The 15452-nt window shown below is 37.9% G+C and overlaps 1 protein-coding gene across 1 annotated transcript in view; it reads left to right on the top strand.

Moving 5' to 3' along the window:
- Positions 1 to 15452, top strand: part of LOC102676175 (neural-cadherin-like) — a 75569-nt gene that overhangs the window by 10393 nt on the left and 49724 nt on the right.

The following is a 15452-nucleotide window of genomic DNA, read 5'->3' as shown; positions in this document are numbered from 1 at the left end:
TTTTTTTTTTTTTTTTTTTTTTTTTTTTTTTTTTTTTTTTTGAGATCCTGGTTTATTGTCCTAGTTTTCGTACAGAAAAAGAAGGCACAGAAGTAGAAGGCCGGAGAAGCTTTTTAATCGTGCTCTCCAAAAAAGGGGGTATTCGTGAATAAAAATTCCCTCTGGTCGGGAAGTCTGCAATTATAAAAAGCTCGAAATTGAAAACATCTTGCCATCGTTTCTTTGATCGCACGAAATACGTTTCTAAAGCCGGTTGCTGCTTCCAATAATGTATAAAATATTTCTTCGAGCGGAAAATCGTTTATTATTTATCTTGGAGCGCGTCGCTTAGAATTTTTATTTCTCGTCGTGCGAGGAGTGCGATAATTCCGTGTCTGATAGGATTTCTCGATTAATATTAATATATAATATCGACGTTGTAATAACGAAACTTTTTTAATATACTTTTTTTAATTTTCTTTAAAAATAATTTTCTTCCTCTTATTCGAGCGATGACATTTACTTTTTTTTTTTCTTTTTTTTTTCATTTTTATCGTAACTTCTCGTTAAAAATTTCTTCTATAAAACGCCCAGGTTTGACGCCAGGTAACTTCAATTTGACGAGGATCGCGTATATTACAATAACGTTATTTCGAAATCCATTCGTTTAAATAAAATAATACGCCGTGTTGATAATTCTATATTTATAATATAAGAAGAAGAAGAATCGTTGGTTTAATAACGAGACGGTATTTACATTGCGGGAATGTTAAATTACAGACAGATGTGAAATTCCAAATGAGAAATAATAACGACTACATTTCACTCGCAAAAATATTCCCATTTCAGATAGGATGATCAAAGTCGTTGAAAAAACGCGAAGGAAATATCTTTCAATAAATTTCCTTTTTTTCTCAAATAATAAATCTTTAAATAACTGCGAACTTAATTAGCTCGCGCACAAGGACATTTTTTATTTCTTTCTTTCTTTCTTTCTTTTTTGCAGTCTTCATTCCAGAAGAAATTCCATCGAATTCGTTCGTCTTTCGCTCAAACGACAAGAATCGAATCATTCATTCTTTTTATTTCACACTTCCGACCGAGCACATCCTCTTTATTTCGCACACCCATTATCTTATTCTACGAACGTGAACGTGGATTTACCAAGTATTGAGCATTGCGAATTAAAAAATGAATATTCGAAAACCAAAAGAGGATAAAACTGAAAAATTTAATCACGAACGCTTTCTAAGCTTCGTACGGGAATTAAAAGGAAAGATTAGTTTATATAGATACGAGGCGAAGTTTGCGAAACGGTATGTAATATAGGTGGAAGAAAAAAGTGGAGGCAAGTTAAGATAGAAGCGAAAAGATTTCTCAAGTCGTCTAAATGGTTTATAAAAGTTTCAACGTTCGAAATAATCGGAAACTCGTTACAACTACCATCTATTTCCTTCGATTTTCTCCGACTACTTGGAAAACTTATCCATAAAACTGTTATAAACGTTTAACGAAAGACGTATATAAAACTGTCTTGAGAAGAGAAGGACGGAGGAGATTAATCTAATAAAAATAATGTACAATCCGATGGTCGATAAATCGAAGGTTAAATATATTTTTGATCCCCAATTAAATTTCCCTAATCGATGTCTCCTTCGATTAATTTTACGTGTTATATAAATAATCATTATTTTTTCCTTCAATTTTCATTTTGTACAATTTTCATATTGTACAACAGGTATAACAACGGGGGAGGGGCCCATTGTTCCCCGAAATTACGACACTTTTCCACTCGCATTATCATTCCCATCGATTTCTCATCACGTCGGTGCATTTAATTCGCCATGAAAAAGGAACCTCATTAATTTTACCGAGCTTTCGGTTTGTCGTTTGTCAAGTAGATCGATCGAACGCGCCTCTATCGAACAAAGCGTCCCGTGATATTACTCGTGATATTATTCGGGGGCTCTCGAATATATTCGATGAATTTTACAATGTCAAAAATAATCGCGCAATAACGTCTCGAATGCTTCGCATACCATCGACAGCACAGTTATCGCGTCGCGATAATTCCAAATTTGGGAAATCGTGGATATATTCGTGTTTATGGAGATAGAAAATTAGGGGTGAAAAACCTAGTGGATAGACGCACTTTATTACCGCCTTCCTTAATTTCCTCCGATTCCAAACGTTCCGCTTACGCGTTTCCTCGCTTCTCGTTTCTTTCCCGATTTGAACACCGTAACTTCGACTTTTCCTTTACTGGATCCGGATCGAATAACGTGTTCGTCTATTTCCTCTATTACGAGAACGATAATTCGAGAAACTATCCTCTAAATAAGAATCTAGCAATCTTTTCGTCTGTTTTTCTCGAGTTACATAACAGGAGTGGAGAGGTATCAAAGTTCTCGAATCGAATAATCTTTTTGGTTTGTCTTTATACACCGATATTATTCTTCTTATAGGAAGAGAATTGCGGAATCGATACCGTGACGATACCCATAACGGAAATGTTATCGGTATAAACTAATTTTCCAGAGAAACTATACTCGTTTGAATGAAACGATCGAGTTTACGAAACGGCCGATCCCTACGGTGCAATTTCCTTTCTTCGAGAACGGGAAATTGTAGGAAAATTTAAGAAAATTCTCCTTCTCTAAAATCAATTTTTATTACAAAATTGTGATCGGGAAGGAACGTTTATCGTTATGATTAGGAAAATGGAGAGAGAAAGAGAGAGTTGGGGTTAAAACGTTAATATTTGTTATCGTCGAGTGGCGAATATAACACGTTAGAAATAGAAATATTGATATCGCGCAATACAAAAATTAGGTGGTATTAAAATTGCTTCCACGAAAGCCAACAGGAACCTCGTTCCTCCCCCTCCTCCTCATTTTATTTATTTATTTATTTATTTATTTATTCGAAACTCGGTAGCGCCGAGGATGGACGGATAATTGTTTAAACAAGATCCGTTGATACGCGATACGCGAAATAACATTTTAGCGAATTTAATTAGCGATCGATTCAACGATACGTTATCGTTAATGCTCATACTATTTCGTTCTTCTACAACGGTATCGAATCGAATGTTTCGTTTGTAATCGACAATCGAGGATGCGAGATAATTCGAATATATATAAGGAAGGATCTACAACTCGATTCGAGCAATAATATATCTCTACCTCTACGCTGCATGCAATTTCGAAGCGAACGCGAAAATTAATATTTTCGAGTTAACGTTCCTCGAGCTTTGATTCTTCGCTTTCGCTTCTTTTACAACGAATGTTCCATCGCCAGATTATCAACATTCTTTAAAGTTTACAACGTAATGCTCTTTTTCATGGAATATAATAATCCCTTCCCTTGGTTTTCACCGCTTTTTCCACTTCGCTCGATTAAAAAAAAAAAGAAGGGAAAATATTATACGCGCGACGCTTGAAAATTTCATCAAGTAAACTTTGCTTTCTCGCTCTCGCATCGAACATTGTCGTCGCGATTTTTTATTTTCATTTTTTTTTTCTTCTTTTCTTTCGCCTTCTCTTCGAAATCGCGCGAACTCAACGAGACACTCGATTTAACGAATTTAACAAAATTTTCGCCGCGAAATGTAATCTCGCCGATCCTTGATTACCATTTTTTTTTTTACCCTGGGAAAAATAAGAAATTGTCTCGCTTGAGAATCACCGGCCGGAGAAGAGATGACCGCACGTACAAACAATTTCGCGATATCACGAGCGAGCGTTGGTCGTGTAACGAGCATGTTTTATTATTTAATCCCTTTAAACTCTTCCAGATTATGCCATCCTCCACCCGGCGCTTCGAATCCCCGCGCTAATTAGCGCCGCGTCGAAATTCGTCCGTGTATTTTTATATTTTTTCGCAAACTTAAGAGAGAGAGAGAGAGCGATCCAATATTATCTCACGCTACGTCTCTTTTGTATCTGTTCTCGTTTAAAGATTATTTAAAATAGTTTTCGCAGCCGAGTTGTATCGTTCTTTCGGTACCATATGACGAGAGAACGACGAGACAACGTTGTGGCATTGGAGAGATACTCGTGGAGGGAGGGGGAAAAATAAATACGACGACACAGAATGGGAAGATTATTTTATTTATAATTAACGTATAATTTCAAAACGTGCCGGTCGAAATTAAATATTTTATTCGAATAGAATTTTAATTACGCTGTAATTATTCATCGCGCGAAATCGAGAAAATGAGAAATTTGAGAAATGAAGGATATTTATGTCGTAATTTCTTAAATGCGATACATTGAAAGCGCGATATGAATTATCAAGTTACAGAAAGGGAAACACGTTGGTTAAAAAATATTCTGGAATATAACATCTAGGATATTTAATTAACTCGTTTCAGCAACTGTATTACGCTATATATTTATGTATACTTTAATATCGTTATTTAATAATAATAAATAAACGTTTACATTATGCGAAACGTTACGAAAATATAATTTTTCACGGGACACGGAAAATTTATTTATCGTTTAATTACAAACTTTAATTTTGCTTACAATTATTTTTATTATAATCTTTAATAACGTCTAGCCATTGTATACCTGTAATGACTTCCGCGTTGACTTTACTTTGTAACCGATTTATTTTTTTATCCGTAACTCATTTCATGCGCGATTTCTTCGAATCGATGGAAAAAATATAAGGTTTTTCAACAATATTTAAACGTGTCCAATTTTAAACGTGTCAGGGAAGGTATTTAACGAATTATACGCGTTCAACGTGCATAGAACGTGCGTAAAATAAATTTGGACAACGCAGAAAAGTGTATAATATTGCGAGCAAGGAAGTTTTATTAATTTTATAATAATAAATTAAGTCCAGCGTTAAATGCATTCCCTCCCGTTCCCTCTGTCAATAGTAATACGTTCAAATTTAATTTTTCATTAAACAAAAATTGGGAATAACGACGTGATGAAAAATTCATTACGTTCCTTCTAATGAAAATGCACATTTGCACGATTAACTTTTAATAAATTTTCGTAAATATTTCCCTCGAAGATGGAATAGACGTTAAAATCTAATTGATAAATTTCCCTTTCGTTATCGTTTTTCATTTCATTTTTAGAACATCAACAGGGGGGGAATATGAAATATTTATCGACGACGAATAAAATATATATTTACGAGACTAGAAATTACGCGAAAAATGGAGGATTATCGGACCAGCCAGGGAAACGAGGATTCGCTATTCGATACTCTCGAGTTTTCGACTACGGCAAAATCGAGCGATATTCGATTAAAATTATGGACGCAACTTGGAGCCAAACGCCGCAATACGTCCCTAATTTTCGCCGTGGAAAATCAAATTAGTAACGCGAAACGAATCGACAAGCAAGATCGACTCGAAATACAAATTATTCAGAGGACAAAGTCTCAAAAAATTTCTGTTTCGCTCTACGATATCACCTGCCCTTTCTTCGTTTCCGATTTATATAAATTAGTGCGTGGATAAAAAATTAAATTAAAAATCCCTCGTATAAAAGGATTCTTTCGAAGCAATTGTTTGCAAATTTTCCACCTCTTAAATTATATAAACCTTTTCGCGTGGCCAATTATGAATTAAGTCGGCCATTCGAATATAATTCAGCGAGCGGAAGCCACAGTCGTTCGCTGATAACGCGAATCGGCGTTACGTTTAATTTCTCATCGCAATAATCCTAACCTTGCCCGCTCTGTTTCCCTCTGATTTCGAAATCGATCGCGATTTTCGCGTGATTCGGCCAATATCGGCCCTCCTGTGCATTTCCGTTCCTTCGTCGAAAGTTAATTAGCCTCGCGTTTCATCTCGTCCGATTAACGATAAATCAGGAAAGGAAAAGAGCGTCCTCTCGTGGTTGTTTACCACGATTGCGAAACGCAACCCCTTTTATTCATGGAAAATAAACGTGCGCAATCCAACAAACGAACTTTCTTTGTCTCGTTGAACATGGATATTAATTAAGTAACGTTTATCGGTATCAGTGAAAGTTGGCCGGCTGATATTTTAACGGGATGAAAAGAGGTTTAATATCCGCGTGGACGATCAATTTACAAGCGTGTTTCGAGATAAATTGGAAAATTTGACAAAAAAAAAAAAAAAAAAAAAAGAGCAAAAATTCGTTCGCTCCATCGGTAACGAAGATCGAACCACGTCACGTAATAATCAGGGCTTAATTAAAATTACTCGAGGAACTAACTGATATCGATTTTTAAATTCAAACGCCTGACTTCCCCTCCGGTTAATTACTCTTCCGCTAATCCCGTCGGGGGAAATGTTCGCATTAGCGCATTCGAAGTTGGTTACGAGGGATGGGAAACTTGGCTCGCGAAACTTAATCTTAATCGCCGACAGGTGCGAAACAATTTGCAACGCTGGATCCTTCCGGTCCTCTCCGTCCTCAACTTCGCGCCAATTTCACACACTTTTTCGCGTTGGGGGCGTTAACATTCGCCGACGATTGTTCGCCGAGTTTCGCTCGAAAATCAACTTGTTGAACCCCCTCCCCCCCGAATTCTATTTCGCGCTCGCATCGTGTAACGCGTAACCTACATCGTGCCTCTATTTCTCGTTCACTCGGAGTAACCTGGTGTAACGATAATAACCTCCGCGTGTACGTGCGTCGATTCGAAATTTCATTTTTCTCGTCGCAACTTGTTACGTGAAAAAACGTTAATAATCAAAATCAAAGAGCGAAAGTTTACAATTGTAAAATTGTAACGTATATAAATGGAAAAAATTTTGAGAGAGCAAGATTTGAAGATACGAAGAAAATGTTTTAAAGTTTAAGTTACGTCTGTGGTCCTGGCTAGGAATAACCCAGATTTCGTAAAACAGCCTCGTTTCGATGTGCCACGCGGTCTCGGTCGCTCGTCCTTGCGAGAATAAGGCATAACGTGGAAGCGTGGTGTGGCATTTAATTATGAGGTGTACGTAAATTCTTTTATACAAGGAAAAAGAAAAACGAGGGAATAATATAATAATAAAATTCAAGAGTGAATTTTTATATATATATATACGATAAGCCGTTAATATTTGTACTGTACAATGTCATTTAATCCATCGTTATCCGATTATAATCTTTCTCGGCACGGCTTATTATATCGTGTCGCGAAACAACAACGAGACACTTTGTTTGGATGAAATTGAGCGAGATCCGCTTCTGGAATTATTATTTTTTTTCTTTTATTTTTCAACGAAATCGAGTTACAATTTCGAAATCTATACGTATTTTTCATTTTGTAAAAAGCTTCCCTTTAATATCTATTATGGAAAAATTAATCGAAATACTCGACCAAGGGAATACCAATCGGATGTTCGGGTTGTTTCGAGGGCAGAAACGAGGGGAACGAAATTTCATTCTCGGTAGAAAAGTAATTCCGTCGCGTTTTCAACTTTTAATCGTCGCCGACTCGCGAGTTGCTATTCGTCGCGACCCGCGTAAATTCAATCGCGCCTCCTCCTCCTCCGTTTAATTTGGACCCAGCCAATCGTACGAGGAGCAAGTAAGCGCTGTAAAGCACGAACAATGATGATTAAGAATACTAGCGAGTCGGGGATAGCTTGATTAAATTACCGTTGCGTTTCGATCCGATCGGGTTAATCCATCGTGGAAAGTTAACGAATCATCTTTATTTCTCTCACGTGGGATGGATAACGTTTTGTGTATATTTATTAATTTTTATTCTGTGTATTTTATCGAAGTATTATATATAGAATACGATACGATCAAGGTATATGAAATTTTAACATAGATTCATTCTTCGAGAAATTTGCAGTTTCGTGGTCTCGCGAACAACCTTCAGTGACCATTTCGATTTTTGGAATCCTCGAAGTTTCTTTCAATGATAAGCAGAGCAACGATCGGGAAATTGAAAATTATTGAATTCTCGTGTCTTCCAAATTCCATGCTCTTCGATATAGAAACAATTTCCTCGATTCAAATAGCTCGAAAAAAAGAATATGACAGCTTCGATGACGAAAGAAATTTTTTATTTCCGTTATCTCGCGTTTGGAGATTTTTTTTCTCTTTACACCGAATCGATGTATCTCGAGATTATCAAGCTCTAACTAATAAGATTCCATCGATCTCTCCTCCTACGGACCATTACAAAGAACGAGCATCGATTAAGTCTCGCGAGGAGAGAGCTGTGAAGTCGATGCTCCAAGAATCGAAGTTTCTAAAAAAAAGAAAAAAGAAAAAAGAGAATGATCGCGAAGAGGGTACAGTGGAATAAAAGAGGAGAGAAATTCTTGGGATGATTGTTCGTCGTCACGGTAAAGTGGAGAGAGAGAGATTCCTTTTCTGAATCTTAGCGAGATAAATGATGATAGTAGATGTTATAAAAGGAATAAGGAGGGAGGGGAGGAAAAGGAGGCAAGTTTTATCTCTATATCCTCCCTTAATTTTTAAGGAGTGCGTTAAAATCCTGTAGAGAAAAGTTTCTCTGAAAGAAGGAGGAGGAGGAGGAGGAACTTACGTCGTATTTATTCGACGCGCGTGCACGTTGGAAAATTGTATTACGCTTCGAAGCCAAATCCTTCTCGAGAGCCTTGCTAGATCTACAGCGATCGTTAACGCGTCGCGTGTCGTAACGTATGCGGTGCACGAGACGAGAGACACTCGTCCTTTAACCCTCGAGATCCTCCATTTTTATGTATGAACCACGGGATCGAAAATATCGTTGCAAAGTTGCGCGTCGAGGATTTTCGAGCGTACGTAAGAAATTTGTCTCGGATAAAGGAGATAGGTGGATCGAGCGTTTATACCTCTTCTTTCCTTCTTTTTCGTCCATGTTCATTTCCTTCTCTCGCGATAATCTCCAGGGAACGTTCGTCGTCGCGAAATTCGTCATCGTTAAAAATCTGGTTTTGCGCGTTAATTTGACGCGAGATATACACGGGATCGCACGAGCGTTTAATTAGCTTGGTGGAAAATTAGATTCGTAGAGTTGATACCGGAGTTGGCAAAGTTGTTGGAAGCTTTGCGCCTTCATCTTTGACAGAGCGGGAGCGTGAAAATGGGCACGCTCGCATCGCCGCAATTTTCACCGTTGGAAAATCAAATTCCTGTTTCGTGGCGGCGAAACGTGCCTGCGACCGCGCCAATGACGACCATCCCACGAAACTTCCCTCTTCGACGCTGATAAACGACCTCCCCTTCTCACTTTGTTACGAGCGATCCAGCTTTTCACCACTCTGACACGCCCAACACGCCCTCGAACGAACGTTACGAAAATATAACAATTTGCCGGCCAACCAAACGAGAGGGTTAAGGTTGAAATTGAGAGTTGAACGACGAGTGGAAAATAATCAATTAGGATATTGCTGGACGATTCGTGATTTAGCTGTATCACTTGGCGACGAACTGGAAAATTTACTGAATTTATGCGCGGGGAAAATCTGGATCTGGATCCAGATCTAGTATCATAGAGGCGAAATAATAATAATATTCTCGGTGATGCAACGGTTGGCAACGTCGCAGCCTCGTTATTCGTGGGAAGAAAGCGCGGTTCGTGGTTATTGGCGTGTCGGCAACGAAGAGAATATTCGCGTAACTTTTCCATTCTAAATGGAACCCCTTTTCCTGGAGGAGATTGGCCGTGGTGTACACGAATTCGAGGGGGCGCGTATCAAAATAACGCGAATTTCGAGGGCCGATATTTCCGTGAACTTTTTCAATTTGAAGTTTCGAGCGGCGGTCCAAGTTGTTCCGCTCGAAACACGGGGAGGAACACGATAAATGGTCGCTGCTATTTTTTTTTCGAAATTAAACTTTACGCAGCTTCACCCACGTCGTCTCGAATGCGTAAAGTTTCTTGCATATTTTCTCCTACATATCCTTTCACCGATAGAAGAATTTTGAATCACGAGTCGAATCGAAGATTGTAAATCCATTTTATTATTAATTCGATTATTTGAGATTCGGACAACAGGAACGAGGTTTTCGTGTCGTCTTGTTTATGCGGTTGGACACTTTGATCGAACGCCTCTCCGAAAATTGGAACGTGGGGCTTGTATTTTCAGAACGTGATGTATGTAATATTGGGATAATTTTATCGGCCAATACAATGATGGCGTAAAATTTGAAACTTTAACGTTTCGGAATCAAATTTCTCGATTTACGAAGATTTTATCGAATTTCCAGGATAATCGAAAGTAATTGTTATTTATTTCTAAATAAAAATTAAACCTTTCGAACGTTTATTTCGAACGACGAAATTCGAAATTCGATCGATTTTTTCGAGAAATTAACTTCATCCCCGAATCCATAACATTTCATCAAGTTGAAACGAAAGTGTATAAAAAATAAGGAAGCTGTAATCGTTCGAAAGATCTGAAACAACTCTTGGAACGAATTTTTGCTGGGGCGAATATAGGAAGAAAAACGAGAAAAAAGGGGGGTAATTCCTGGGCCGATATTAAATCAGGGGGCCTCGTATTCCCACCGGGATAGCCGTGGAACGAACACACGATCCAGATATCTCCGGTATTTACGATCGTGAATTTAGGATTTTGTTGAGTTATCAGTTTTGCCAGAACAAATCGGCTTTCGCCGAACGAACGTGCAATAATGCCGTCCAACTCACGCATCCGACGAGTCCTATTATTTATTCCAACCTTTCTAATCTCGCCCACGAATCGAACCAAATTACCTCTCTTCTCGAAACGAAATTTCAATTACGTTCAAAGTTTAACAATACCGACCGAAAAATTTACGAGTCGAAGCTTGTGTATTTCACTCGTTTTATTTGACTTGTGTCGCACTTGTGTTTGCGTTTCATCCCTCGAGATCGCATCAAATTTCCCCGAATTTGAATCCCGGTCCCGCTTTGTACCAAGTAACCAGTTTACTTTATATTGGAAATAAGCATCTCTCTCTCTATCTATCTGTCTTAAACGAAGAACAGTTTAATCTTTTCGAAACAATTGAATTATACGCTGTTGTCAATATTTGCGCGACGATACTGGAACGCCGCGTTTCCAAGCGCGTAAATATCCGTGACGCGAGGGTTTTCACGCAGGAAAAGGAAAAGATGGCGGATCTCGTTAAAGCGAATTTCGCGCTTTTCGAATCATTGTTCGATTGTTTCGAGGGGATATGGATTCAAGTGGCGAAGGAAGGAAGTCGTATCGAATATGCATCCTTTAATAAATAAAATATCACGTTGTTTCCTTTTGACGCATACCGAAGAATTCCATCGGGTTTTATATTTATGGAACTTAAATTCTCTTCACGATGGTTCGAATCGAAGAGAAGAGATCGTCGCATAGATAGAATATCGACTTTCGAAACTAGTTCGAAACCTCGTTATACCTCGTGATATTTGATACTATCGTGTAACTTTCACGCTGTGCATCCCTGCAACTTCTCTTAATTAACTTCTTTCGCTTCGTTTTTTTTTTTTTTATGCATTGAACGTGCGTGTAACTCATACTTTTTCCTCGTACTCATCTCTCGATATTCTTGTTCGTATGCATAACAAATTGTGTCTTTTCGATTATATCATTCGTTGTCGACGCTTAAACGCAGCCTCGGTTTTCCTTTCGGCCACATCCTCTAGAATTTTTCGCGCTCCACCTGTTTAATCGGACGGCGACCAACCGTTGATTCATTCTCTTTTTCCGCCACTGTTACGCAAAAATATAGGTCGCGCTTTTTCGCTATTCGCGCGGCTCTGAATATCGCGTCGTTTTAAAGCTTTCGCATCTCTCAAGTTAATTGAGATATTAACTTGAAACAAAATACATCCGTTTTGAAGAGTACTCTCTTTATTACCTTTAAAGTGGATTTGCATTACGTGTTAAATTGTTTTAATTCTTTCCTTTTTAATGAAAAGGAGGAAAACGTAAAATTAGAGAGAATAAATTGAAAATTACAGATTAGAATTGTTTTCTCGGAAATAAGCTTTTGGATTATCTAACGTTATTTATTGTAGAGAGATTCGAGAAGATTGTTTGTCGTTTCATTGTCGAACTCGAGGAACGATAAGAGAAGAACGATTGGTTAGAAATTGAATGTCGAATATCGGTTTAAAAGGATTTGGGCGAATAAATCAGAGTTTGGTAAATCGGATGGTCGTCTGCGATGCCGATCGTTGCAATGAAACCGTCAAAGGGAAAGACACGTTTACATATAAATCAAGCCACGTTTACGAGGCAAGAATAACGATTCCATCGCCGTCGCGTGGAATATTAATGATACAGATTTGTATCGATCTCTTCCTCCCCCGTCCACTTCCACAACTTTTCTTTCCTCTTTTTTCTTTCTTTTTCGCTCGCCAACCGATTCTCCCCTCTTTTCGTTGTCTCGATTCGCCTGGACGCCTTTTTCTCGACGAATTTGCGGGCACTTTTAATTACTCGAATTCTCTTGGCCAGGAAGGGGGACAAGTAGCGTATTGAAAAATGTACAAAAGAAGAGATGGAGATGAACGCACCGCGTATTTATACCGCGATTCTTTCGAATCAAAATTTTCCATCGAAATTGGATAAAGGGGGCGATTTATTCGCGGAATAAAAGTTAAAAACGAATTGAAAAATTAGATGAAAAATGCTTTTAAAACGTTGAAAAGTGAAATATTTTATCATTCATCGTGAATTATCGGTTATAATAATTTTAAGTGCCGTCTACGTACAATGAAATGAAATTGCGCGATAAAAAAAAAAAAAAAAAAAAAGAGGAAAAACAAAAAAATGAACGGCACGCGTTATTTTTTATCGAGGACAATATCGAAATCGACGCTCGTTTTTTCCTTCTCTTTATCGTTAGGGAGATGAAAGAGTGGAGAATTTGATTCGCACGCATATTTGGGACAAGAATTATATCCAGTTTTTTACTTGATCGGGCGGCATTTTTTCCCCCCCTTCCCTCCGTTTATCAGATGAAAATAACGTCCCACCGTTTCTCCGACGTTTTAAATGAAACACGAAATTAAACGTATCCCGCGTCAAGTATCGGTGAGAAATTGCAGTTGGCACAATTTTTGACAAACGAAATATTAACGTCGAAACGTATAAATCCGTTTTAAAGTTAAACATATTATCGGAATAAAAAAAATTTCTGTGTGTTTAACGATATGCATATAAAGATAATGTACGTGCAAACGGTAGAAATTGTGTACATTCGGTTTACGAATTTATTGCCGGTTGTAAGCGGGATAAATATACGGTTTACTCTCTTATGGTAAAAGTTTCAAATATTTTTTTCAAGAATTTTATTAAAAAAGGAAAAGGAAATAAAAAAACAAACAATTTATCTTCGCTATTCCCGTACGAAGAAATTATTAAACGGTGATAAAAAGCAAAAAGTTTTCATGAATCGGAATTAACAATAATTTAATTTAATTTGTAATTGAACTTTTACCAACGCTTCGTGTCATATTTATACAAATAAATATTAATCAAGTATAAGTATAGATGTACGGTTATACGAAAATATTCAAATATAGAAGATTTCGCATCGATTATACCGCCGTTAAAGCCCTAATTAAAATTCGAACGATTTACGACGCGTGTAATTAAAAAAAGGAAAAAAGAAAAAAATCAAGAACTCGATAAATTTTATTTTCGATGCAGTGGCTCTCGTACGATTAACAGGCTTATTTTCACGAAAGGGATATAATCGGAGAGGGATAATTATAATCCCAATTCCCTCCCCTCTTTTCTTACCTCGCCACAAGTGGAGGAGAGCACCAGTTCCCCGAGACTAAGATCCTTAATTATCTTCTTTAATATATCTGCCAGGGCGGAGGAAGCAACATAAGCCGGATGTACAAGTACACGCTTGCTTCCTTCCACTCCTCTGTCTTTCCGACTTTTCTTTTTCCAGTAATTTATAGGAAATTTCCCGAAAGCGAAAATCCAAAGCGCGTCAGTTTAGCCAGTTCTCGTATACCTTGCTGCAATTTCCTTCTACAAATTGCAATGTTTCCGTGTCTCGTCCTCTATTAAAAAAAAACAAAAAAGAAATAAAAAAGTCGAATGGTCAAATCTCTCCTCTTCCTTCGTTTAATCGAAGATGGGAATAACATCGAAATCTTGGTGGTTCGTCGAATATTTTTTTTTTCGTGAAATAACCGAGAGATAATGAGGAAGAAATGGAATAATCCATGGACTTTTAACGGGGCACGTGCAGCAACCGTGGCGAATACGATCGACACGGCGAACGAAGTTAATTCACAGTCACGTTCCTCCGGCGTGTTGGCTGACAGGCTTCGAGGTTACGAGTAGCAGCTGCACAAACCCATCGATACGTCGAATATATAGTTTGATCGTTTTATCGACAAATGTATACGCATAAATCACACGAGGATCCGAAACCTGTCAATAATCAAGAGCGAAAACTTTAATTTCTAACCTGTTGAGATATATATACGTATATTTTCCGCGTTCAAACTTAAATCCCTTTGAGACGTTCGTGGGAAAAATTCGTTCAATCGGAGAGATCTGACAGATAGATATTCGCCTGATTATTTGGCTCAACGTAAATAATTTCTATTCCGTTATATACGTATATATTATTCAAAGGTTTGATCATGGAAGGATTAAGAACGATACTCATTCCGTCCACGCGTGTCCAATGATCGAGATATGGTAGAGATACGTAGCGGTAAATAGATCGGCCACATTTGCCGGTCGGAGCACTTTGATAAACATTTCCGTAAGCCGAAGCGAAATTACTATTAACGCGGCGCTGTTGTATCCCGCGCTAAGGCCAGCTTAAACTACGGTTATATATGATAATGAACAGACGGAAGGCCGCGCGCGCTTTTCCGGAATAGTTAAGACGCTTTCAAACTTGCTCAACGCGTTGTCTGCGCCACGCGAAACTGAGATTCCCGGTGTGTAAGCACGCGCGAGCAATCCTGTAAACCGTCTTTCAAGCTAAAGGGTGAGCGTGTAATTGTCAAAGGAACCAACCTCGCAACCTGTTATGACGTTATACGCTTCGCGAGCGATGTTTACTTCTAATTAGGAAAAGTTTAACGCGTTTATGGAAATTTGACGTAGATGGCGGAGGATAAGCGTTTCTTTTTTTTTTTTCTTTCTTTTTTTCTTAAGATTTCCAATTATAATTACGCGATAGAACGCGTAACGAAGAAATTTTGTCTATTTTGTGAGTAGTAGACAGGAATAATAAGTTTTATTCGATGGAGAATTGTTATAGATCCCTTTCTTTTTACATCTTGAATATGCGGGAAGGTAATAAAAGTTTCGAGTAAACTACCGTCGTGAATTTAAATATATATATATATATGTAATAATTTTTCAAACGTTGGAAAGTTTGTGTTGTGAACGGCGAAAGATCTCGTTCCAAGTTTCAGCTTGGAGGATCATATTTTATTCATTGTGACGTGGCTGTAGATTTATGAACGATGACAGCGAAAGAATTCGAGTTTTGGCATTTGTAACTCTGTTATTACGGGGAAACAAGCTGTGCGGTGTGTAAAACGCGTGT

This window comes from Apis dorsata, unplaced genomic scaffold (genome assembly GCF_000469605.1).
Source record: "Apis dorsata unplaced genomic scaffold, Apis dorsata 1.3 scaffold_77, whole genome shotgun sequence".
NCBI lineage: Eukaryota > Metazoa > Arthropoda > Insecta > Hymenoptera > Apidae > Apis > Apis dorsata.
Note: the sequence above shows the minus strand (reverse complement) of the source record. Positions and strands in the feature narration are given on the sequence as shown.